The sequence below is a fragment of the Aphis gossypii genome, chromosome 2 (genome assembly GCF_020184175.1).
Source record: "Aphis gossypii isolate Hap1 chromosome 2, ASM2018417v2, whole genome shotgun sequence".
NCBI lineage: Eukaryota > Metazoa > Arthropoda > Insecta > Hemiptera > Aphididae > Aphis > Aphis gossypii.
This window is the reverse complement of record NC_065531.1, coordinates 20212352-20239195: the sequence shown is the minus strand read 5'-3', so window position 1 is coordinate 20239195 and position 26844 is coordinate 20212352. Positions and strand designations below refer to the sequence as shown.

The 26844-nt window shown below is 27.1% G+C and overlaps 1 protein-coding gene and 2 long non-coding RNA genes across 5 annotated transcripts in view; 2 read left to right on the top strand and 1 right to left on the bottom strand.

The window, feature by feature from the left end:
* Positions 1 to 33: 33 nt before the first annotated feature.
* Positions 34 to 8072, top strand: LOC126550104 (uncharacterized). Of its 2 annotated transcripts, XR_007604150.1 has the most exons (6): positions 34 to 191; positions 1541 to 1741; positions 6621 to 6754; positions 6823 to 6951; positions 7633 to 7771; positions 7830 to 8072. It is a non-coding gene; the product is annotated as an uncharacterized LOC126550104 (long non-coding RNA). The 2 variants fall into 2 exon arrangements; XR_007604149.1 differs by lacking the exons at positions 6621 to 6754; positions 6823 to 6951; positions 7633 to 7771 and having other exon boundaries at positions 42 to 191.
* Positions 1129 to 1909, bottom strand: LOC126550105 (uncharacterized). Its single transcript, XR_007604151.1, has 3 exons — positions 1810 to 1909; positions 1505 to 1726; positions 1129 to 1228 (listed from the first exon to the last, which is right to left on the bottom strand). It is a non-coding gene; the product is annotated as an uncharacterized LOC126550105 (long non-coding RNA).
* Positions 8073 to 13913: 5841 nt separating the features above from the next.
* The window catches only part of LOC114125276 (guanylate cyclase 32E), a 75425-nt gene continuing 62494 nt past the window's right edge, over positions 13914 to 26844 (top strand). Inside the window, exon 1 of one of the 2 annotated variants that reach the window (XM_027988860.2) lies at positions 13914 to 14538. The gene's annotated coding sequence lies outside the window, so the exon portion shown is untranslated. Of the gene's footprint in view, positions 14539 to 20792; positions 20904 to 26844 lie in introns of those variants that run through there. The other variant, XM_027988861.2, reaches the window with a different exon arrangement.

Sequence of the window (26844 nt, the reverse complement as noted above, 5' to 3'; positions counted from 1 at the left end):
ATGGTAACCAATAACTATTTTTTAATTCTTCCAAACTTTATAAACAACAATAACTATAAATTATAATAATAATCGTGTATTTTAAACAAAAAAAATATAGGTATAATACAGGGATGTCCGGAAGGGGGCCATTACTCCCCTCCTCCCCGCCTGAGATTTTTCGTGTCAGTTACTAAATTTAGAATAAATCAGTAAGTTCTATTTATTTTTTTATTGATATTTATTTAAATTCAAAAGTTGAGAGAAAACAATTCGTGTATTTAATCATTCAATTTTAAATTTTAATAGGTACCTAGCTCACTGAAGTTTTTACAGAACCCTAAAAATGTTAGGTTCATTATATGATTTATATGTTTTGTACTGTTTATAGCTTAGATAGTTGGTATCTATATGTACTTAATTAAAAATATTCGCACAAAACATTTTTAGTATATATTATAGGTACTATTTATACTGCAGTAGGCTGAATGTTCAAATGCATTGGTAAAATATTAACAATGAGCATAAGTAGATAATTTATAATTGTTATTTTTGATTCTTAGCAGATTGAGTAAACTAGAATTTTTTGATATTTTGGTTAAGTTTATCAGTAAATCTACTCATGAAGAGTGCTGGAAGTATAAATTGTAGGTATAGCGTTTAAATATATAGAAATATCGTATACTGTATACAGATGGTAAATTCTAAGTACTTGGGACTTGAGAGAAGAAATTTTAAGATTTCCAAGAAGGTAACTTTTCCAAAAACTTAGTAAATCGATGAAAACTATGAAATATACCTATATTGGAAATGTTGCGATAAAATTGCTTTGTTAAAATCAAAACAAATTAGAAAATTACGATTTTATGACCATTTAAATTACCTATTGTAGATCATTTATTTTAGATATTTTTTATAATTTTATAATTGGAAAAGTCAGCGTGACTTTTTTTTAAAGGTTTTAACCTTTTAGATCATGTCAAAATTAATTATTTTTGTGCATTACGATAATTTAATATTTTGATAGGTAAATTGTTTTCTTGATACAATGTAAAATTTTCTATTTTAATCTACAATATTTTTTATTACTTTACCTAAAAATCATAGATTGTAGATATATTATTTAATACACACTCTGCTTACCCCGTGCTTACGTTCATGATTAATCATGTCCACCTAATAAGTTCTTGTTAAAGTACCTATTTCCTAATCGTAGAAATAATCTTCAATAACAGTTGATGATTGATACCTATAAAATAATAGGTTATCTATGCTTATAAACAAGTACTAACATTAATCATTAACAGAGCCGTTCCGTGTGGGGGGGGGGGCTAGGGAGCATATGCCCCGGGCGCATAGTTTAAACTGTTTAAAGGGGGCGTCAAAAATTTTTTTTAGAATATTAGGGGGCTAATCTTAATGACACGGCTCTGATCTTTAATTAGGATGAAGTATTGATTTGGTATTTTGGTTCTTAGTAGTCGCAAGCTTAAAGTTCAAGCTTAGCAGACTTTAGCGTACCTACCATTTATTATGATCGTTATTTCTATCAACACTTCAGGACACAAACAGACAACAGTGCGACTTTTTCGACTCTTCTACTTAACTGGATCACTGAATAAGTAGAAAGACGGGAAGAGTGGCAGAGTGTACTGACACAACGAGTATCGATATTCACGAACAGGTGGCAACGTCTAAAAATTGACTTGGTGACGTCCTACGAAACCAAATTCATAAAGATGACTACCTATCGGAAATACAAGTAAGTGTTATTCATATTATTTTTTGATCTAATAAAATTTGATATTTATTTCACCCTAAATTCTGTACCTGATTATGTTTGTGTTTTATCTTCACATCTCGCATACCACCAATTTTGACTAGACAACAACAAACAACGACCGAGTAATTGCAATTCTTGTCAGCTAGTTATTTTGCAAAAGCTATATTATTATATTATTTAAACAGCTGGTGCGTTAGAGCAAAAACTCATATTATTTTGGCCCATGGTACAAATTTATTGTTTATTTTAAGTTGCTTTTAGTATATTTATAAAAGAAAAAAAATGGAGTTATTTTAGTCAAAAAGATTACTGCTAGTCAATTCGAATCTTGAGGTTTTAACGAATTATATGGTTTAGTATTATATTATTATATTGATTTTCCGTTTTTGTATAGATTTATATTTTATAGTATAATATATTCCAACAATGATTATTCAATTTCTTATGTAATTTATGTTACATAATATACATTAATAAATTACATAAATTACAGGATATTTTACACAAAATAATTAATAGATACCTGTATAGGCTGTAGGTAGGTACTTTAAAGTTAATGAAGATTTTCATTAGCCAATAAAGTATAATAATAAATAAATACCTATAAATGTACGTACATTTATTGATGTCAATGCTGTATTTATTCTCTCAATTTTATTTCACAATCTGCGAGAAATCGTCATAATAATGAACACTTAATAAATTATGTATATTGTTATTATAATATGATCGATTCATATGTAGAAGGATTATTGTTTCGTTGTCCAATTGATGAGACTTGTTTTCATTTACATTTTCACTAAAACATTAGTATAAAATAAAATAAAATAAAAGTTATCCTGAACCCTACGTGCGACTTTGCACTCGGAAACATTTCAAAAGTAGCAATTTGTTTGTATAAGTGACATTATTATAACGTTCAGTTAATATAGTCAACAGAGTGATGATGTTGACGTGAGGTCAATTTGTTACGAGAAAAAAAGAATAACAAGACAAGAGACAAAATATAGTGCTTCAAACATTTCCACAAAAAAGGTTACCTACCTATACCTAATAAAATTTGACAACAGAGTTATTTAGTTTTCTCTAAGATGAATGTTTTTTGATGTTATTTGTTATTATTATTTTTGGATTGTTTTAACTCGATTCGAAAAATAAAATGTGTTCGGAATATGGCAGAGTATGTCACATATTTAACAGTAAAATATTACCTGATATGATATGATTAGACTCCGAAAAAGGGTATCTTTAATGGTTTAAAAAAAAAAAAAAATTAAATTTATATTTCTAATTATAAAATTTCGTTCACAAAGAATGGCTCTGAAAATAGATTTATACAGTGAAAAAAGGTACCTATAAACATTAGTGATTTCAGCGATAAAACGTAAGTTCATCGCAAACTCCCGGTTGTATACAATATACACTGCCCAGATCGTCAAGTTGAAAAGTTCACGGGACCCAAATTATTGCTATATTCACATTTATCTGCAGTTCTTGGTAGTTCTAGTAATTACTAATCAAGATGTGCGCTACTGCTCTGGTCGTTTGGTTAGATAATATTTCTATCAACTTCTGTAAAATACCTTCGTCGTTTCTGCGCTATATCTATCTTATTACTTTTTTACTCTATTTCATTACTTTAATTTGTCCACCTCGGCCATCATAACTAATCGTTAAGTACCATACCAATCTTTACTCCATTTATTATTTAAATCGTCTCCTTTCCAATTTGGTTCCTCATTTCCAATTAAAATGATGTCGGCGGTAAAATTGTTGTTAGTGTGAGTTTGATTGCACATCTGAAAAACCACTAAGTACTGAATTAACAATATTACTCTGGTGGACATACAAAATATATTATATTGTTTTTTGCGAATGAGAAGTTGCCTACTTTAAAAATAATTAGGCGCTTTATATCAAGTTGTGTACTTCCATCGGTTTCAGGCAATCTTTTAAATTTTATTTTAATATTTTGTATCGGAAACCTTTAAATGTTTTTTTTGGCCCTGTATTATTATAAGTATTCTCATTAAACGATGTCTAGATACGCCTAAGGTCGACAGTTTATTTATTATCGTTAGGGTTCAAGATGACAACATAGTCTACGATTATTAGCATAGTGTACATTTATAAAATGAAATTTCAATTTTAAATATAATTGGAGAGTTCTGCATCCGTATTCGAAATATACCTACATAATATAATATGTATGCATACGCACTCTCTCATATATACATACACACATACATTATATAAATATCATATACTGTTGGGTCCTCGTGGAGAAAGTTCGTGAATAATATAATATATTTATTACGAGTTCAAACAAAAGTATAGGTATCTACATCGCGTATAGTCTTTGTTGTGGGCATGTAGTATCTCATAAAGTTATTGAACAATAAATAAATCATATTATCAGATTCAAGTGGCGAGAGAGTTGGTTCTGGTTTGCGCAGTCCATTATTATAATATTATACACTTAAATTGTAAAAATAGGTAAATTGCATATGATTTTCCAACAATAAAATTACGCGTAAAATAATAAAAATAGAAAAAAAAACAAAGACGTAATAGGTATATTGTTTACAAGAAAAACATGCTGGATACAACGCTATAGGACGAAAGTTAAAGGATATTATTTTTCTTGACGTATTTGAAAAATTGTAAAAATGTAAATGTAAAAGTTTTCGTTTTGTTTTCCGAGAAAACGTGTACCACACTGTATGTAATATATAATATAGAAAATAATGTTTATTCCTTAGTGATATACTCGTATGAAAAACTAAATGACGAAAAGAAAATGGATGTCTAAAATATTATCTAAACTTTAAGTACCTATTATTAATATACCTACTTCAATAAATACAACAATGCTGCAGTTTTAGATTTTTTTGAATTGTGACAACAATAAGCCCCAGTAATGTAATATTATATCTTATTCAAGCATTTTGAAGGATTTTTTAAATAACATTAAGGATATTATTTGTGTTCTCTCGTTTTTTTACGATATTTTAATTTTTAAGTGAACTATGAGCATTTTCAAATATGTAATATTTTTCGTACTCATATAAATAGTAATAATTTTAATATTTGAAAAAGCTCATAATTCACTTAAAAATTAAAATATTGTAAAAAACCAACGAGAGAACACAGACAATGTTCTCACCTAAAAGTTTGATAATAGGTCAATGCACTCTAATATTAAAACTAAAAGCACACAATTGAAACTAGTGAACGAAAATGTACTATGTACGACATAGTGGGTGCGATGTTTTCTTAAAATAGCTTTCTAATAATTGTGTTTGATGTAAATAAACGTTTTTGTTATGGAAATCAATTGGTTATAATTTAAAACTTTATTATTATAAATTAACATCAAAATGGAATTGTAAAATTTTATTAATCTATATACCTACGGCTTGTGAAAATTATTACTGTATATATAAATACTTTTTTTTTGCAACTTGTGTAAAAATCCTCTCAGTAAACACATTGTATTGAATATTCAAACTTTTCAAGGAGGAATAAAAAATGTTATGAAAAAAATATAGATAAAAATACTGCGATATCCTGTGAAATAGTATGGGTGTGATATAAAGCTCACAGCGTATTTGGTTTTATACGTTGTAATAGCTCGAATAAATTTAAAAACGCGAAATATTTATATTTTTGTATACTTGGTTCTATTTTAGAATAGTGTTCATTTATTTTTAATTTTTATTAAAATATTGCCTTTTTTGCATAATAACGAAAAGTATTCAGACATTTTCAGAAACAGCTTTTACGAGTACCTACTTGCATATGCAACAAATATAATAGACATATTTCTCGAATCAAAAGTTAATAATTTTGATATTGAACCACTTGAAAAGAGAAAAAACTTAATAATGTGCTTCGGCTCTACAGGTCTAAACGGCTATCTAGAATTATTGAGTAAAATTCCCTTGAATGTCTCTCGTATTAATACTCTTGTGCACAAAAAGTCTATATATCTACCTATCTACTATCTATTGTTACTGTCAAAATCATGGTCATTTTCTCCGATTTATATAATATTATATATATTATATAATAGTATTTACTTGTATAATTATAAAAATAAATGGTATACTTTTACAGCACTAGTATAGTAAATATCATATTTTGTCTGAAATTGTGTAAAAAATGAACTCTTTAAATGTTTGACCAATAAATAGTAAATTACTATACCTTACATGTCATTTTTGTTGTTTAATTTTCAGATTTCAGATGAATAATAATTGTTGAATTAAGCTAATTAAAGCATTTAATAATTATTGAAAATATGTACCTTTATACCTCCTTTATAAATAAATGCATAAATTACGACTTACTCTTATGGCTTAACAGTTAACACCTTTAAATAAAGTTTTATTTCATTTTTGAAAAAATATAATAAAACAATAAAATGGCCAAATTTCGGAGCGATTATTTGAAAAATGTCTTCGATAAACTAGTTTTATGTTATATATCATTGTGGTATCATTTTCAGGTTTATATTATATGCCATTAAACAAATTATAAGATTTCTATTCTATGATATATAAGTGTATGTACTTGAATAAAGGTCGTTTAAGTGTACCATTATACGTTTTCGGTCAGTATTAAATGCATTTTTATAGATACGATAAATAACAAGATATTATACGAAAATTCTATATTATTTCGTGACGTTCTTGAGCAAAAGAATAAAATTGCTGAACAAATTGTCTTAAAAATTGTTGAAAATTAATTATTTTCTAATGTTTATACTTATTGAGAGCTATTAATTATCACTGTGTTGGGCATTGTTAAAAATATATTCCTATAATGTTAATCATTATTTTGTCTTTCGTTTAAGAATATAGAATATAAACAATAATGGAGAGCGTAACGTAAATTTGAGTTGAAAATACAATTTAGACGACAGTAAATAAATTATAGTACCTATACTACAACACCTCAGTTAAGCGTAAATCAATATTGTATATTTTGGTAAACTTAATTCAATAATTGTATTAGGTATGTGTAATACATTTATGAAAAAATAATTTTGTTTTCAGCCGACAACATCTCCAATTAAAATACGAAAAAATAATTTAATAATAAAAAAAAAAAAAAAACGTCAATGTTTGGTGATCGATTTATTGAATGAGTTTTAAGCTTTTAAAAAGTCACCATCCTGCTGTGTGGTAAGTTTCGAGTGGTTCACTGTAATGGGGTTTTAAATTTGAATTCGATGATTTATATTTGTATTTATGAAAAACGATTTTGAACTGGAACAGTCTGTCGCCTATATCATTAAGTATATTTTTGTGATATTAATATTAAAATAATACATTTTACTATTACGATAGGTTGATTTGATTTTTATCAAATACATTGCATTTATCATACAATTAATATTTAATTATAACAATATACCTAATATATTTGTACCGTATTATATTATTATTGTTTCTAATTTTTGAGTCAATACCAAATAAATCCAAGTACTTTACTTATTTAATCATTGATATAAAGTATAAACGCCAATCGGCTATTTCATATAACATATAGGTATGAAACTACCTATGAAGTATATATAAATTATAGATAATTATAAGGCCAATTATCATCATTTTAACAAACTCCTTTTCCTGGCTGGTTAGATAGAACAATCTAATCATTTAACTATCTAAACCCATTATACGAAAATTTTAACTAGTAATAGCTGTTAAAAATGCAATTATGTAATGTATTTCCTAATTTTCTATGGAAACTAAAAACTAATGTTAAACCTATCCAAGCACTACAATTAATAAAGATAATTGTAAATTATTATAAGAACCATGTGATTTAAACATCAAAAATGTAATATTATCGATGTTTAGGAATTTGGGATATTCTAAAATATTGTTGTCGTATTGATGAAAATAATAATATAAAAATAAAAAAATGAGAAAGGAAATCCGATTTTTTTTGCTCCAAAATTATCTTCTACGTCTTGCTGTACACACGTATAGAATTTCAGTAAAAAAAAACCTTAAGTGAAAAAACTGTTGTTTATTTATTTTTTTTTTTTTTGAAGGGAAAAGGACAACTATGAAGATAGAGTGGCAATTGGTGTCGAGTCGAAAAATGATTTCAGTAATGCGCACCGCTGAGAACACTAGCCGACAGTACCCCACTTTCAATAAATATTTCCTCTACGAACGAAAACCCTTATAACCGTGATTTGAAAATTGTTAAAACAGTCGAACACATAAAACCACTCCATATTATATTGATGTATAAGGTCAGTCGGTTATTTGTGGCTGTAATGCGAATACTAATAAAATGTAAAAATCTATTATAATATTAATTTATCGCTTGGTAAAAATGAGTACCTAATAAAAATAAGCGAACATCTAGTAAATATATAGGCAACTATATTCTGATGAAAAAATAATACGATAAACTTAAGAACATTTACGAACAATGTGTTGTACAAAAAATATGTATTATAGATACTATTGTATTACCTAATAGTAAAAATATTGAAATATATAGGTCCATCAGCTGTAGTATAACATATCTGAGTGAGATTTTTTATAATACATCTTACGCTGTTGATCATATAATATTATGTATATTGTTACAAAATCAATTAGTATCCATACATTATAGATCGTATTATAAATTATAAAATATGCATAATAAACTAGGTAATAACTACTCGATGGATACTATGGGTAATATATACCTATTTCAAACGCCTCTGAAAAAAAATCATTAAGTATGAAATAATTTATGCGACATATACTGTATATATCTAATATTATTAAGGTGTAGGTATTTACATAGGTATACATTTTTTACTAGTATAACCGGATTTTAGTTGGGCTTTTAAAATTTGATTACTGGATAGGTACCTAATAAATTTACGTTAAGTTAATATATTCCGTTAAAGTCATGTTATTGTATAGGTATGTATCTATGTGTGCAGCTTGCTGCAGCTGTCTTAATATACAATGCAAAAAATACGTAAACTTCGAAAGAAGATTTTTTTTATATTAAATGATCATTTTTTTTTTGGTCTTAAGCACATCGTAACACCACTAATCGTTGTAATATATTATAATTTTATGTCGTAAATAAGTGATAAATATCAAATTTTCACAATAAATAATCATTTTTTTTTGTATAATATGTTCTTTATACACCTATAAACATGTGTTCGTGTAGACATTTATGAACCACTTATATTGAGTTACCAGGATTTTAATATAATTTTAGTAATTGAATAACATCATACAATGTTCATTATTATTGTTTGTGTCAATATGGCCCTTGTTTTATATGTTTGTGTTATCTATGTTTTCTTATATGTTATCGTTTTCATATAATAATATAATTGAAAATTTTATTCTAATAAAATGAAAAGATAAACGATTTTGTAAACATTAATTTTAAGATAATATTAAAAATTTAATGTTTAATTACGTAGGATACGTTTTTTGAAAAACTAATAATTTTAGTATTTGTTTTGAATTGAGTATAGTTTTACATATGTTTTTAAGCCGTTCTTCATTTGATTTAATTTTACAATTTATTTGAATACCTGTATTTAGTTTTAAAATCTCCATTGAGCTAATGGAGTTCATCATTTGTAAAGCTTTAATAAATATATATTATATATATGTGGATGTTTAAATTTAATTAAATGTTGGAACTTATTGTTCCAACCTTCTGATACATTATTAGTCCTACTATACTCATAAAACATAACTTATAAAATTGCAACGATATTGTTATTATAATAATTAAATTAAACCATTGTTGGTATCACGTGAATTTCATTCTTATTAATAACATGTAATATTACACTTAATAACATTTTTCCATATACACATTATGTATTATGTAGGTATAACATTGTACGTAATACTATTAATTATTATGTACGTAGAGACAATAAATTTGGATGGAAATTTGGCGTTAGCGCGATACTACAATATATAACACGACATGTTACAATGAAAACTATAACAATTGGGTATAGTTACAAAATAAATGTTTAACCGGATATTTATTACACTCAATTTTTTTTTTAAGGAACACGCAAAAAAAATAATCTCTTAATTTCACTTGTGAATTATTATCTCTTGTATATATAGACGGTATTGTATGTCATACAGAAAATCCAATTATGTGTGTACTAGAAAATAGTGTTTAATCTGACGAAGTCGAATACGTTAACTACAATAAGTCCTCGATGATGAATACTTGGAAATTATAAATAAACATCGCGTGTTTAATCATCTAAGTATAATTCATTGTTAATTATTTTGAAAGCTTAACGTAATTTTCAATGTAAAATACTATAATATCCATTCGAGTCAAACTGTTCGGATTTGACTAATTTAATCAAGATTAATAATACAATTAAATAATATTTAATAAGCTTAGGATTAATAATTAATTATATTTAATAGTTTAATATATTTTAGAGTGAATGTATTCTTATCAAATGGTCCATAAATAGCATTATAGTAATACTTTATAACCAGATTTAACTTTTACAAAGAACAAGCGTAGGCGCACACTATAATAAAGTATAATTTATAAGACTTTTAAGTTTTGAAATTAAATTATATAATACGTCATCGTTTATATGTGAATAAATGAAAGACCGCAGGTGTATGACAGTTAATAAATTTATGTTTTAAATTTTTATTCTACTCTTCAAGTTTATAAACGTTAAGTTTATATTTTATATGATAAGTATTCTTTACTAGTATTCTTTATAGTAATATTTTTCAGACTTTCTGGGTAATTTAATTTTAATAAATTAATTATAATTTACCGGTTTAAATTAAAGTTATACACTATAATATTTACTATGCAAGTAGATTAAGTGTAGAAGATTAATATTCAACATTATTTTGTTTAAAGGTAATTAATCAATTTTGAGTTAATACACTAGACACTAGCTTAAAAGACTCATGGATAGGATAAGGTTTAGTTGTTTATTAGACTCGAAATTGTCTTGAACGCTTCGGATGTATCCAAATACATTACACAAATTTGGAAATAACACTAACAACTTCAAATTTTGTAAAATAAGGTAGAATTTTTAATAACATTTTGAAAAAAGTTAGTTTCAAAAAGTTATTTTTATTACAGTGGGTTAAATTTATGCGTTGTTTATTATACAATACGAATAACAACAATAATCTCTGGAATAATTAAAAATAATAAAGTAAACAAACTAAAATCACAATTTATTTTAATAGTTTTTTTAAATTATAAATTATTGAGTACGGTATTATTAATTTTATACTATGTGCAAAATTAAATTTAATTTGTATTAAGTACAAATAATACTATGAAAGTTTAAAATTTATGCAAGTTAGTATAATATGTGTATATATAATATTTAATTAATGATATGTACGTATTATATTTATTTAATAATATGTAATAGTAAAAGCAAAATGGCAAAAAAAAAATTTAATAATAATTAACTAAATTTTTGTTTTTTTCCCCACAGCCTATATTATGATGCATTTGATTATAATAAGACTCTCTTTTGTGCTGGTCCCACAAACTGAGTCCTATAAAAGGTGGCGCCCACTGCATATATATATTTAGAATCTATACAGTGTGGTCCATTTAACTTAAGACGTTAAGTAATATTGAGTATCGTAGGATATAAGTGTATTGTATTAAATGGATCACTCCGTGTTCTTATATATATATATTAAATTTAAAATTTAGTACATATTGTATGAATAATTTTTTAGTGGATAAATGTTATGCTTTTCACGTTTAAATATCTTGTCATTTACACAGACATTTATACAAAAGACGATCTGAAGCGAAAAAGTCTTTATGTCGCAGAGTACCTATGAATGGCCAAGAAAACGTCTAATATATTATGTACACGGTATACAACCAAAAATAACAACCATCTTCATTACTATCCGTCATATACTCATATAATATCCAGAGAAGCGCAAGTCATTATTTTGACGAAATCACGATTTGGTCCTACAAAATATATCCATCCATTATTATATACTTTACTCGAAAAGTAATCGTTTGAAGGAAACTATGTGAATTCTGTAAAGCTTGTGTTCAATCAAACGACGCTATCGTCTTGCACGCTGAAGTTGTCGGTGGACGCAGAAGATGGAAATTAACTAGATACCATATTTTACAGAAAGAAAAAGTGCTGCAGCCTATACGTAATATTATATTTAGGTATTTTAAAATTAGAATATTTTTTTTATTATTATTAGAAATAAGGCTTCAACATCATAGGTTGTTAGCTTAACGTATTTTAAATATAAATAATAAATTAAAAAAAAACAAATAATAAATTATAGTAAGACTTAGAGACTAAGGAAAAAGATTTTTACAATGTTAAAGTTTATTTATGAAATTAATTTTGGTTAGAAATGTAATAAGTTCACTGTTATTATTTTTGTTGAGAGCTTCTTCCAAATTCGGCGGTATAGAGAGTTTGTTTCTTATGTCCCGGTATTTTATGCAAGCTTGGATGATGTGATGAATCGAAAGATCTGTGTGACATGGGTAGAAGATATTTTTTGCTGATGAGAAATGAATGGGTTGCAATAAGGAGTGTCCGATCCTAGAGAATAGCGATTTCCTAATTAGAATGTTATTATATTATCAAAAATTATAATAATCGAACCTTTAAGTATGTTATTTAAATAAAACATGAATAAATATCACATAGAATATTAGTTTGATGAATAGTTTTGAGAATAAAAAGTCTATAGAAAATTAACATTAATATTCATATTCTTTTAAATATAAATATATTTTTTTGCAGGTAAAATAATTTTTGTTTTAAGTAGGTATAAAAATATTTTCAAAATTAAATACTTTTTTAAGCACTTGTAGTTATTTCATAATCATCATAATCAAACAATATTAATTCATATCCTCATAATTAGGTATTTCCATGAAAAAAAAATTAGATATTTGATATATAATATATGAGGTTTTAGATATAATTTACAAATTGAGTTATAGTATTCTATCTATTATATTAATTGTTGAATACAATTTAAATGTTTTAAAAGAATATAAATATAAATACAAAAGTAAGTTTTATAATACATTGCTTGGGTAATATATTCAACGATTAATTAAATTGTACTTCTTTAAGTTGTTTTTAATTTTATTTTAGGTTTAATTCAAATGTTCGTAAAACTTTTGAGAACTTCTATCCTACAGATATTTTTTTAAATAATATGTTGCTTTTTTAGCAGAAACAAAAAGATTACAATTGCAATTTTATAACTTAAAAAGTATAATATATACCTACGTTGCAACCGATATAATATAGGCGAATAGATCGAAGATACGGAGCACGGTTGTCGGTGACTGCGGAGTTTGTCTAATCAAGAATGACCGAGAAAACGGTTTAAGTGCAGTCTCTGGTAATAGTGGTATAATATATATATATATATTATGTATATTATGGACCCCCGCGGGGCTATTTAGCGCCGACAAAAACGCCGAATGCACTTAAAGTCGGGCGGACGGGGCGGATCGGAGTCGTCGTCGCCGCCGCCGAAAGCTCCTCCCCGCGTGCAGTGTTTCCCGCGGTTTTCGTCTAGGTACGTCGCGACGAGTCTTTTCGTCGCGGTCGTCGGTGCAACTATATATTATTATCATCACGTACGTAGTTTTCAGCTACCTCCGCGCTGCAGCTCGACTTCTGCATTCTATACGTATATGCACGTCGGACGACAATCTATGCACTTCGCTTCGCTCTAAAGCGTATAAATATTTATAAATACAACGTACGTAGGCATTACTTATCATCAAATTTCCACAGCAATGCGCCATATAATTACAAGGCTTTAGTACATATATATATAGTACACCGACATAATATATTATTATATTATATAGCATACCTAACTACGACAATATTACACACGTGCAATAAAACAATAATAATAAATCTCGGTTCGGCCGCGCGTGCCAACGGTGTAATAATAATAATAATAATAATAAGTGGCGACGGACGGATCCTATTTATTTATTTATTATTTTTTTTCTCTTTCGCCACGCACTTTCACCGCGCCTGATTATATTCGCCGACCGAGTTGTTAACCGTCGTCGTCGCCGTTGCCGTCGCCGTCGTCGTTCGCGGCGGCAGCTCACTCGCGTGTCACTCGCGGTCCACTCCGTATAGTCCCGCGGCAGCCGCACAGTTGCACGCGACTGGCTGCCGGTTGCGCGCGCTCACGATATAATATAATAATATTATATATTATTTCCGGACGCCCGACGACGGACACGCGACCGTCACACCGTAAATCGTCGTGTCAAACGATATTGTACTCTATAATACGTCGTCGCTATACGTGTGATGTTATTATTATATCGTTCGCGGTGATATTGTATTGCGTTTTATAGATTTTATTTGTTTGCGTTTGATTTAGGGTTTTTGATTTTGAGTTCTGTATTCGATTCGTGTGTGCTGCGGCGACGGGGGAAGAGGGTGCGATCGTATATTATTATAGTATACCTATAATACTATACATCGTCGTTGGTATTTTTTTTTTTTTAGTTTTTTTTTTTTTTTTACCGATTTTCCGTTTCATTTCCGACGACGTTACCGAGTGTACAGCTATTTAAACGAACAAAAAGTTATTATTATTATTTTTTTAAATTACCTCGTCGGATGTATAATATCCGTACGAAATGACAACAGCCGCTACAAACGCAACCACCGGAACCTACCGGCAGAGATCTACATTTGTTCGGAGCAGGTAAAAAAAAACATTTATACGGTATATTATTAAGTATATATACATAATATTATACAAGTATCTATTACACATTTATAACACCACCTCTCCACACAACCAACACTATCGATAATAATATTGTGTATGATATCTTAGATATAACGCACACACGTACTGTAGTAGGTACTTATTCGTATGGTACATACAATATCCTTTATTCGTTTATATATACTACTCACCGATTTCATACGATGATCGTAATCCACATCTGTACTATTATATGACGTAGGTACCTAAATATAGTGAATCCAATAATAAACTCACGCTGTTCATTCATTCTGCGGATAAAAAAATGCATAAAGTGCATATCTAGGTATATAATATAAATTATAATTATAGACGATTTTGTCACACGCGTGCACAGAGAAAAAATAGATTTTGTTTTAAATTGTAAGTGAAAAACTATGAACGTATTAATGGTTCACGAGTATCTATGACGTGCAGTGTTTCGATATTATGTGATAAATTAATTTTTGTGCCGGTCGTCGGTGTCAATCTTCAACACGGAGACTGGTTTCTGATAGAAAATTTAATTCAAAAATTAGTACGTTTTAACGTTAATAATAAATTGGCATGTTTTGATAAAATTGGAAATTTAAGCCAAAAAAAAAGACGATTTTATAAAATATTAACTGTGGGTAGTAACGATTTGAAACATTTCACCAATAAATGTATTTTATTATTTTCTATACATAATGCAATTAGAAATTTTTTTTTACTGATTTTGAGCTTTTTCCATCACGGACCTTTTCATTCTGTTTTACCGTATCTAGTTGGTTCTAGTTTGTATTGGTTATTGACTTATAATTTTATAATATTATAATATTAATAACATGCGTCGTTTTACTGCAAATATAAGTTTAACAAATTGTATTATTAATACGAGTAAAAAGTACTCATACAGTAATATTTATAAATTATAAAATAGAGATTGACAGACTGTCTGTTTAAAATTTTTTTTCGTATACAATGATTTATCATTGAATTCAAATTTAACATATACATTACAGTGACCTATTCAATGCTGAGGTGCATTCGACACCTACTATACAGCAGAGAGTTTTCCCCGGTTTTTGTTATTATATGCGTGTTTTATGGTTACGTAAGTGAAACAACGCGTGTTAACACTATTAACAGACAACCAACACAGACGACAACGTAAAATCGACATCATGCAGTGTTATTATTTTTTATATGCGTTTATATACTGGTGGAGTATCGAAAAATGTGATGGGATATAAAATTTTATGGTACGAAAAAATCCTGACGATAGCCCCAACCGAGTCATTATAAATGCCGATAAAAAAAAAAATTGCGTACCAAACCGCTTTGATGAAACATAATGCATGTAGATAATACGATATTATAATATTGTGTAGTGATACGTGTCAGTATTTTTCATTCTTGTAGATATTTCTATTATATTGCTACTAGGTTTTTTTTTAAATCTATCATTTATTGAACTATTTGTATACTATTCTGATTATTTTTAAAAAAAACTTCAAACTACTGTTTGATTTTCTTTTTAATCTATCTTTTTTTTGGGTGCACATCATATAAGTTGTTTTAATAATGATAATTTTTATCAAATTAAGTACTAAGTAGATAAATATACAATAAGTGTATTAGATTCACAAACGATTGTGGGATGCACAATAATATTTTTTAAATGTTTAGCCGTTATTTAATTATTTTGAAAAGGGTCTAATTAATACAGTATAATATTATAGTCTATAAATAGCTAACACTTACAAAAGCTTAAAATCAAACACATGTGGGCGTGTCCTATTATAAACTTATATAATCGATAACACAAGAGTACCTATTTACTATTTATACAGGATCGTCTAGCATGTGTAATAAACTGGAAATACCATTTATTGCATATTATATAGATACAAATTATTGTAGGACACTGATTAATATGGTTAATATTAATGTATTATATTACATTGAAATAACAAAAAAAAAATGCTTCTTTGGAAAATTAATTACACATTTGATACGTTATAAAAAGTGTCATTCATAAATATACGTATTAAACGAGATTTTATTTCTGGTCATTATTTTGTGGTTCTTAAAATAATTACAGAATTTTGATCAATTTATTTAATGTATTTAAAAATTAAAAATTTTGTATTCTGAAATTCATCTATAACTAAACAATAGACTTGGTGTACTTAAATATGTACAATTTAAAATTACATTTTGACATGTTCTAGGTATGTAATTCTGAATAGTTAAAATGTCTATTGCATTTGAAGTTATTGTAAAATGTAATATAATATACATTAATAATATTATTATTATTCATAAGTCCGAAGTCCCAACTCCAGACTGCGTTGCCTTGACCTAATATAAATAGATATCACTGCCAAATATATTTTACTGTTAATAAAAATTCAAACATTTTATAACGTTTGTTTTCTTAATGTGACAAAACTCTTACTTAATACAACTGTCAGCTTAGTATAAATAGGTGTTAAAAAAAGGGTAAGGTGAACCATATTGTTAAATATATTTAGTTTTATTTATACAAATTTGTCAACTTTAAATTATATTTTGACCATGATTTTTTTTTACGCATAAATTAATAATAATTTTGAAATAATTATATAATAATACATTATTTATTAATCGTTATTTACATTTTTACTTTTTAAAGAGGAAACAATAGTTATGCGAACATATAATAATAATATAGTTAAGTACATAGTATAACCTAATTGCATATATATGTATATTAATAGTAGTCGTATAAAACCAGCACTGATTAACTATTTCAGTATAAATGCATAAAATAAATACAATTTATCTGTAATAAAAATAGGCTCTTTCACAAAATTTATTTATCTTGGTTCTAAATAGTTTTTTTAGAACTAGGTATAGCATATTTAGTTCGGTTAATTAAAATAATTTAACAATTTAATATAAATTACTTTCATAATTATTTAAAAAAAATAACTAATACATATTAAAATATGTAATAAATCTCATACCTAAGTGCTTATAGTATTTTTTTGAGAACATTAAAAATCAACAAAAAATGTATACTATGTCATTAATATTTCATATTTTTAGTACATATATTTATCTAAAATATAAGATTCTATATGTATTTGATTAATTAAGTTTATATAATTATTTATATGAAAAACCTACATAATGAAACTAATATTTAAATTTGGTTTTTATGTATAATCTTCTTTTTTATCAATGTGAAGAATGTTGTTTCATTCACTCGATATTTTGATTAAAGGTTAGTTATATTATATTTTTTATTTATTTTTTTGATAGTTTTTGTAAATTTGATTCATAACATGTAACGTTGACGTGGTTTAGATCTTGTTAAAATCAAAATAAATATTTTATTAAACTGAACAATTTGATAGATTTGATGTATTAATATGAATACTTTAATTTTGTTTTTCGTTGTATTATGAAATTTATTATTTCAAATTATTTCAAAAATGTTTTGTCATTTACAATTTATATCGAATCATAAATGCTGACCTGTTATTTATTCCATTGCTCGTCCTGGTGTGTAATTTTCTAAAATTAGTGGCTTGTCTGATCAAAATTTAAAAAAAAACATGGCCTGCCGTTTATTTATGACTTGGACGGAACAAAGATACTATTTGAGAAAATCATAAAAGTAAAAAAAAAAAAAATATGAAAACTAAAACTAAACCTAAAAATAAAAAGCTATTAAATGCTTGATATATTAATTCTGAATATTCGTTATTTTTAATAATTTTATTTAACTATAATAAAACGGATTATGATCTTAGACTCTTAAACACTGGTATTACGTTTTATGTATTTAAAATAACGCGTTCCGGCTGTAGGAAATTATTTAGTATTTTTTATTACTTTTAAAACTCAAGAAGCGTGATTTCTGAAGTATAACAATTATTACATTTTTCTCTTTTTTTTTTTAATTGAAGTTGTCGTTTTGATTTTTACTAAATATAAGTCTATATAGGTGTGCATGTTTTAAATTATTTATATTTGTTTAGATTTATAAAATCAAGTTCACTAAAACTTAAAAATAATATTTATTATATTTATATTTTTATAATCAGTAAAATGTATTGTAAAATGTTGAACCCGTCCATCCGTATCACGTTCTTCCTTACTAAAGTACGTCAAAGCTAGTTTGATTTTATAAGATTATAAAATTAAAAAAAATAGTTTGTATTAAGTAAATACAATTTAAAATAGTAAAATAATAAGAATTTAAATAAATAACTATTTGTAATCGCAATATTGCATCTCACAGTTTATAGGCTATACCTAGTGATGACTGATGAGTTGGTAACGTAATATTATGTAGCACAACATAGCTTATTCAACACAAACCAATTAAATTAGATATTTATACTTCAACTACATTACAACTTGTGATTATTATATAAAAAATGCGGGCCAAATAATAATTATTTATTGTATAAATAACTATAAAACGTATTGGTACATTTTGGTAACTTTTAATTTTAATTGGCTAAGGACTGACTAAATAGTTTAATCCTAATTATCGCACACATTATCTATTTGATATATCATAAAATTTTGATTTAAAATAAAATACATATCTTTTAAACTAATAAACAAAGTTTTTTAATAGGTAATTTGTATGATAATATATTGATGTAAATTATTGATACCGTGGGCTTACACATTCAGTTTTAATTATATTTAATTGCTTATACCGAATACTAGCACATACGTAATATAAAATAATCGTTTAATCGTTAAAATATCTATCTTTATTTGTATCAACCACAATTTGGTTTTCAGTCAGTAATGGAACTCACATAAATGATTTGAACAAATCAAATTTTAGCAGTATTCGTGTTTACACGCAATCACATAAAATTGCGCAAATTGGATTTATATTAGCCAGTTGTGCAAATAAAGGAAAACGGGTACACCTAAATTTAAATAAATTTTCATTTATCGTTAATTCAATACGATTCAATTAAAACACCAATTCGTGTGAAAAAATTCGATTAAGACTCCCTCCATTGTAGCTTTTTACTTTTTTAAAAAAATTGTTTATTATTATTATTTTTATTTTTATATTTTTTTGGTATACATATTATTACCACGTATATAATTATTTTCAATCAAGTTACTTTAAAAGATCCATTAATTACAAGATACATAAAAGTGTGTTATCTTTATAAATATTATTATTATGCATTGTTATATTATTAGTCTATAGCTTAAGTATTTATTTCGTATAGCTTAGTTTTATTGGCACAATGTTATGATGTCTCATACGTTTTTATAACTGAAGAATAATTCCATTGAAAATTTAATAAAACAAAATAGAAAATTTGAAAATATTATAAATGGAAAAATACATTTTATAGTTTTTCATCAGTTTTATTGTGTATAATCAAAATGAGTGTATCGTATACTACCCAAAAGTCTGGTGACAAGAAATAGTTGTGAATGCGTAAAAAAACATCAAACAATTTATACAGTAAAAATATTTTATATTTATTTCATACAGCATAAAAAAAATAAACTATTAAATTCCACGAAACAAATACATTTATCATCTGCACGATATCTTTACACGAGATTTCTTACCGAACAGAAGTGCGTTCTTACAACCACTCGTATGTTAAAGCGTAAACAGGTAAATATCGTATTGGTGTAAAAGAAAAAACTTCTTTTACGATTATATATTGTTACGTGCATTTTCTTCATTGTGCCGAGGCTTTCTATAACCGACGTACTATACTGTGTAATATAGGTAGGTAAATATCGCCGTCGTTCTGGCTACACGTTCGAGTACATTGTGTGTATTGTATTATAAATACCGATTTCGAAACGGCTAAACAAAACTAAAAAAAAAAAACAATAATGGTTTATAATAATTTTGTCGATGAATAATCCGCGAAAACCGACGGGCGCGTTTATTGCCGTTGTATCGAAACTTATCCGAAACTCGCGCTGACTTTCAAAACTTAATATAATATATGCAGTATTATATTATTATTATGGTATATATGACAATATATCGATGTAATTGCAGGCCGAGCTGTTTCGTCATTGTTTTTATATTTTGTTACATATATATTATTATTACTTAGTATTATACGCGGCAGGATGGTTTCTGTGGAAACCCACTCTTTTTGCAATAATTGCGCAATAAACGATAACACAGACGTGCGTGTATGTGCAGCAGCAGCAGCAGCGTCTCTATATAATATACGAGTCTCACTGCACCAGCAATCGTCGTCGTCGATGTGAAAGTTCACCGGATTTTCAGTGATATTTTTTTTTTCGCGCGCGCATTTATTCTCTCGCCGGTGCGTATTATTGTTTATATTTATATATATTATTATGTTTATTATTATATTATGTTGGTAAAAAAAAAAAAAAAAAAAGCGCGTGGGTTTACTATATACGTATAACAATAATAATCTAATATGTTGCCGCCACACATCGGTCGTATTCGCGCGTTTTAATTTTCCAATCGCGTTGGTGCAGATATCGCACCACTTATAAAATACATGTTTTTATAATAGTATGCTTGCATTGTACGGTTTGTGTGATTAGGCAACGACCGCCGTCATTCGATATTATATTATATATTGTTAAAATATTGTCCGTGTACGCGAATATATTCGACGATGTCGCTGTGAAAATATAATGTATATTTTATGATTTCGCGTACATTTCATCATGCCACATACATACATCCATCATTTCATCATGTAATTATTTTATATCGCAATGCAGTCAGTTTCTCGGTAAATTTACGTTTTCGATATATATATTTAAAATTTTTTTTGTCGTTATAGGCAATTTTAAAATAATATATTAAAAAGAGAGACTTGCCGTGACAACGACTATACTATAATATTATATAGTGATCAAAGAATTACCCTATTTACATATTATACACTATAATACTACCTATTATTAATATTACATATTATACTCTGATTGGCCTGCGGAGATGATAATATTATTTAGCTGAGCGACTACGTAATTGCGTGAGGATATCAACATTCAACATACATACTTATTATTTTTTTTTTTCGCCATGCGGGCGCCCCCTATTGAACGTGTTAATATGTTGTTTTAATAGCGTATAATACTATGTTTATCGCGAAAATAATTAGAAAAATGAATGACGCTTTTCCCGCGTATATAGTTATAGATAAAACGTATTCTAGGTCAACGCATATATCGTAATGTCGATAACACGCGTATAATATATATATATATACCGATATATATATATATATATAATATAAATATATAATAGTACAATATATATTATGTATATTTTATTATTCACCTGCACAACATCTCCAATACGGGTTTCGGTGTGTCAGTTTTTTTAGGTCAATCGCCAATGTTGTTCGCGGACGCGCGATAAGGACGACGCCAGCACCGCCGTTATCACGGTACTATATAAGTTTTTTAAAACGAAAAAAAAAAGCAACAGCCGTTTAGAGTGCGTTATTTCATAACTATATAGAAATACAGAGATCGAGATAGAAAGAGAAAGAGAGATAAAAAACGTATAGATAATAAAAAAAAATGTCTTTTCAAAGTATCTCACACGCGTACGTTTTTATAATATGACATAATAATGTAATATGAATTTATTGTCAGTTTATTATACTTTTCGTCGTTTTGATAACAATGTATAAAGTCTGTACAGGGTGATTAACCAAATATACTTATCCCCATTTAAATTCTAAATTCTAAATTCTGATTTTTGTAATTTTTAAATAAATCACTTAATGACTATATTTTCGAATTTTTGGGATTATTTCTATTACTTTAGAACCTTAGAGCTGGTGTCCAGATAGAATATAAAAACTTCTGTTTTTCTAATGATAATTCTCCCTTTTTACTATTAATTATGTTCAAAAACGTTCAGACCACCATAGCTTGTATAAATCTTTCTAACTTGTTTTATTTAAAATTTTAAAAAATCAGACTTTTAATCAGAACTTCATTATGGAATGATAAAAAAAAGTTGAGATTGTTTGATGGATCACATTGTATAAATTAGCAAAGTTCGTCGAGATTTCAGTGAAATAAGGTTGTGTGTTGACGTGAAGCTTGTGACTGATTATTCGCGGATATACGCATGCTAATTATTTAAGCTGTTTAACCACCACATTTATGTGGTAAATCAAAATATCATCAAACTTTTGGCCCCCTCTTATCAAATTTATTGCATGCCGCCCCATCACTTATCGGTGTCATTCTTTAATATCAAACGCGGAGCACATTGTTTCCAAACACGTGCCATACGAGTTTTTAAATAGATGTACAATCGTGTTTGTATAAATGTTTTTTTTTTTTTTGTTGGTAAAACAAGTGTCAGATAAGTTTACAGAATATTTCTGTGGACCATGCAAGAGGAAGACGGTTTTTTGGCATAAAACAGATATTTTTCAGAAATAAATCAATAATTATACTGTAAACTTGGCGTGTTATTAGCTGATAAACGTTAATAACTGTAACGGTATAATTATGTATTCCGTAAGATTTTTCTTATTAATATTATACGTAATAATGATAGTCGTATTATAGGTATTCAGTGATATAGAATAGATTTTGCACTGTGCGTATTATTTACAATTATAAAGGTTATCGACCGTTTTATCACGTAATTCTTATAACGACGAAATAATTGAAGTTGTAAACTTTTGACGAAGTGACAGGTTCTCGAAGCGTCCGTTTTCTGTTTTAATATAATTATTATAATTATGTTATTTCCGTACACGAGACATAATATTGTTTTGGCTAATACACAGGTACAATCATTAGCTTTACCTCGCTATGCAACTTTTTGCAGCGAAGTGTACACCGTTGACGCTTTTAAATTATTCTCCACTGTTATTATTAATAGCTTTTCTACACGGTCGGTTTAACTTAAATACATAATTTACTTTACGAAGTTTTTTTAATTTTTCGTACTTCACGTGAACACTAATGAGCATCGTGTTTGATTAGTATTGTTTAACATACAGGAACTATTATTTTTGTGTTGTTAAAAGAAAAATAGTATACGCGTCGTATTTTATTTTTTTATGCGTAAATATTTCACTATCGATCAATAGTTATTTTTTATTACGAAATAATAATAATGATTATTTTATTTTATTTTTTTTATTATTATTTATATAGATTAGTTTTGTGTTGTGAGCTTACTACAAATTGTATTAAATAGGGTACGATGTAAAATTAATGAGCGTGGTTTTTTATTTACTCTTTAGACATTGATTGATTATTTTATAGTCTAATGTTATGTAAACTAATTTTCAATAATTGTATTTTTACTATAAAATGCAAAATAATATACAATTTTGATATTGTACAGAAAAAGTATTTTTTTTTTTTTTATTATTTTATTATATACCTAAATGCAATTTATTATAATAATAGATATTATACAGTTATATTTTATGTGACCAATTATAATCATCATTTGAGATTACTAAAGCAATTCTCGAAAAGCAATTTGTTTTATTCGATTTAAAAATATGTCTTTAACATAAGCGGAACTTGATAAACTTATTTGTAGAGGCTGAAAAGCTTGAGCTTTACTTTTGCATAATAGCTTTATTATTTACATGAATAAAATATGCTTTGTGTATTAAACAAATTTGAATGAACTGGCTTGGATATATTTTAATGCATAAACAGGTATTATTTTTACTTAAATATTTAGATTAAGGTACCTATATACCTATGTATGTTACTTACTTAGTTATATGTAATATATTTTATGAACAATATTGAAAATATAATATAACTACATATTAGTGTCCTTATTTATAATAAATACAGTTATTTTGGAAAAGGGAAGGTTGATTTTATACTTAGGAGAGTTAAATTCTCACTCCAGATTTGTATATGTTTTTAAATTAGATAATGCAAAATCTATAATACTAGTGATTATTAAATTGGTTTGTCATAATTTCTTTGTAAGTTAATACAAACTTTTTTTAAAAGTTTTTCGACTGTTTAAACAGTTTTATGCATATGTACCTAATGAAGCATCAGTTTGGTATGTATGATTGTAATTCAAATGATTTTATTTAGGTAATTGTAGTTTGGTTTTTTATAGATTTACGGATAAAAAATATGAAGGTAATCATTTAATATTTAAATATTTTTATCAAAAATATGTCGCACAGTTAATATCGTTTTACATATTCAATTCTGTCATTGCTTAATACACGTCAAATGTTATCGTGGTAAATCTTATCGATTGGCATTTATGTTAAATAAAACGATAACCCTCTTATACTGTTATAATACTGCCTATATACGGGGGAAAAAAATCATCCGAGACACTAAATCGGAAAAATACCCCGTTTGACATTCTGGAGATTACCTTTGGAAAAAAATCACGTTTGTATCGACTGCACACACGAATGCTGGCATATACCGCGTGTGTTATATATTTTTTCTTTTTTTTTTTTTTTATCCGAATTTTTGACATACGCGCGTTTACACGCCACTGGTGTACACCGTGTGCATACGTACAAGTGAAGCCAATAATAAATCGGATCTGCCGCAGAATAGATATTAAATTCCTCTATAACTCCTGTTCTAGAAACTACCCCCACCGACGCATGCACACTGTATCATGATTCTGCGTATACATATTATATATAAGACGCACAGTGCTAGGAGACGTGGTAGTTGGGATTCGTGTGTTTAACCTCCTTTACCCAATCTTTTCACCACTCCTCGTTTCATGTCACGGACATTTCGCGGCTTACTAATCCTTCGGCGCGCCGGCACGTGAACGTTTTTTCCCCTGCGGTTTGAGGGTACATAATACGATGTATACACACCTAATATAAAGACGGCCGTATAGGTATATAGCCAGTTAACGGTAGTTCGGGCTTGCTCACGATTTTTAAGAAATTATATGTTTTTTTTTCGGACGCAGGACATAGATGGGCGGTAGAGGTACAAAAGTGACCGAGCTGATTAACGACTTGGATTTGTTGGAAATTAAGTACACGTAGGTAGATACTTTTGCTCATGTTATATATATGTGTATAACTATTAACTACGCGTGTGACTGTTTTTCCGTGCGAGGAGTTTTCCGACTGTGATAATAGTTTTAGTAGCTTAACCCAGGGTGTTGTCCGTGATGGCTCTAAAGACTATAGGTAACATGCACCACTGCCACTGATGAGACCTGCAAATAGTCTGAGAAGACCGTGTTTTTAATATTTTTGTTTTCTTTTAAACAAAAAAACATGATAATAAATGACAATAAATAAATTGCAATAGTTAAGAAATATTTTGGAATTTTTAAACATACTAAAACGTAAAACGTTATAGATAATTTTTAATTTGAATCTTATTATAAGATTAAGAACTTGATCACGTTACTATATACTTCCTTTATTGTTAAATTTAAACGAATTAAACGTATAATACAATAGATAGCAGCAAGTTTCATAGACTTCTAAATGTATAAAGCATTACTTAAATTATTTGATTTAAATGGGCAATTTTATAGAATTAACATATTAAATTGTCAATAATTAAAGTTATATTAACTGATTCATTTGAATAATTTGATTATATGCAGATTAAACTATATTATCTTAATATCCATTAGATCATTAAAAAAAATTGGTCCATTAACAAATTTAAATAATAGTTTTCATAAAAAATAATTGCTTAATTCAAAATATTAACTGCAGCTTTAATAAAATTATAATATAAAGTGATCATTATACAAACAAAACCCAAACTTAGTTGAAAATTAATTGATAGTGTATATTTGAGCAAAGATTTATGATATTTTTCTTCTTTTACAAATTTTATAGCATTAACTTTGGTAAGTTTGATTGGGTAATTATTAAACTAATAGGTAACAATAACACTGTGATATTAAACTTTTAATTCTTACAGAATAATATTAAAACAGTGTTCAAATATTAAGTTTATAATCTAATAATAATTTTATACTGATTGCAATTTCAAGTATATTTCATACTGTTATTAATAATTATATATTTTATAATACTGTACAATTTTTAATTAATTTGAAAGAAAAAACTCAAATAGACTTTAGTTTGTTTTTTTTTATGTACTTTGAACACATTATTTGGTATGCAAACACCTCCACGAGCTATATTCAATTAGTAAGTGAAAGTAATGAGCTATTGTAAAGCATGATACATTGTTTTAACAGAAAATTTATTGATTATAAAGTATTTAAAATTAATATATTCATTAATCATTAAG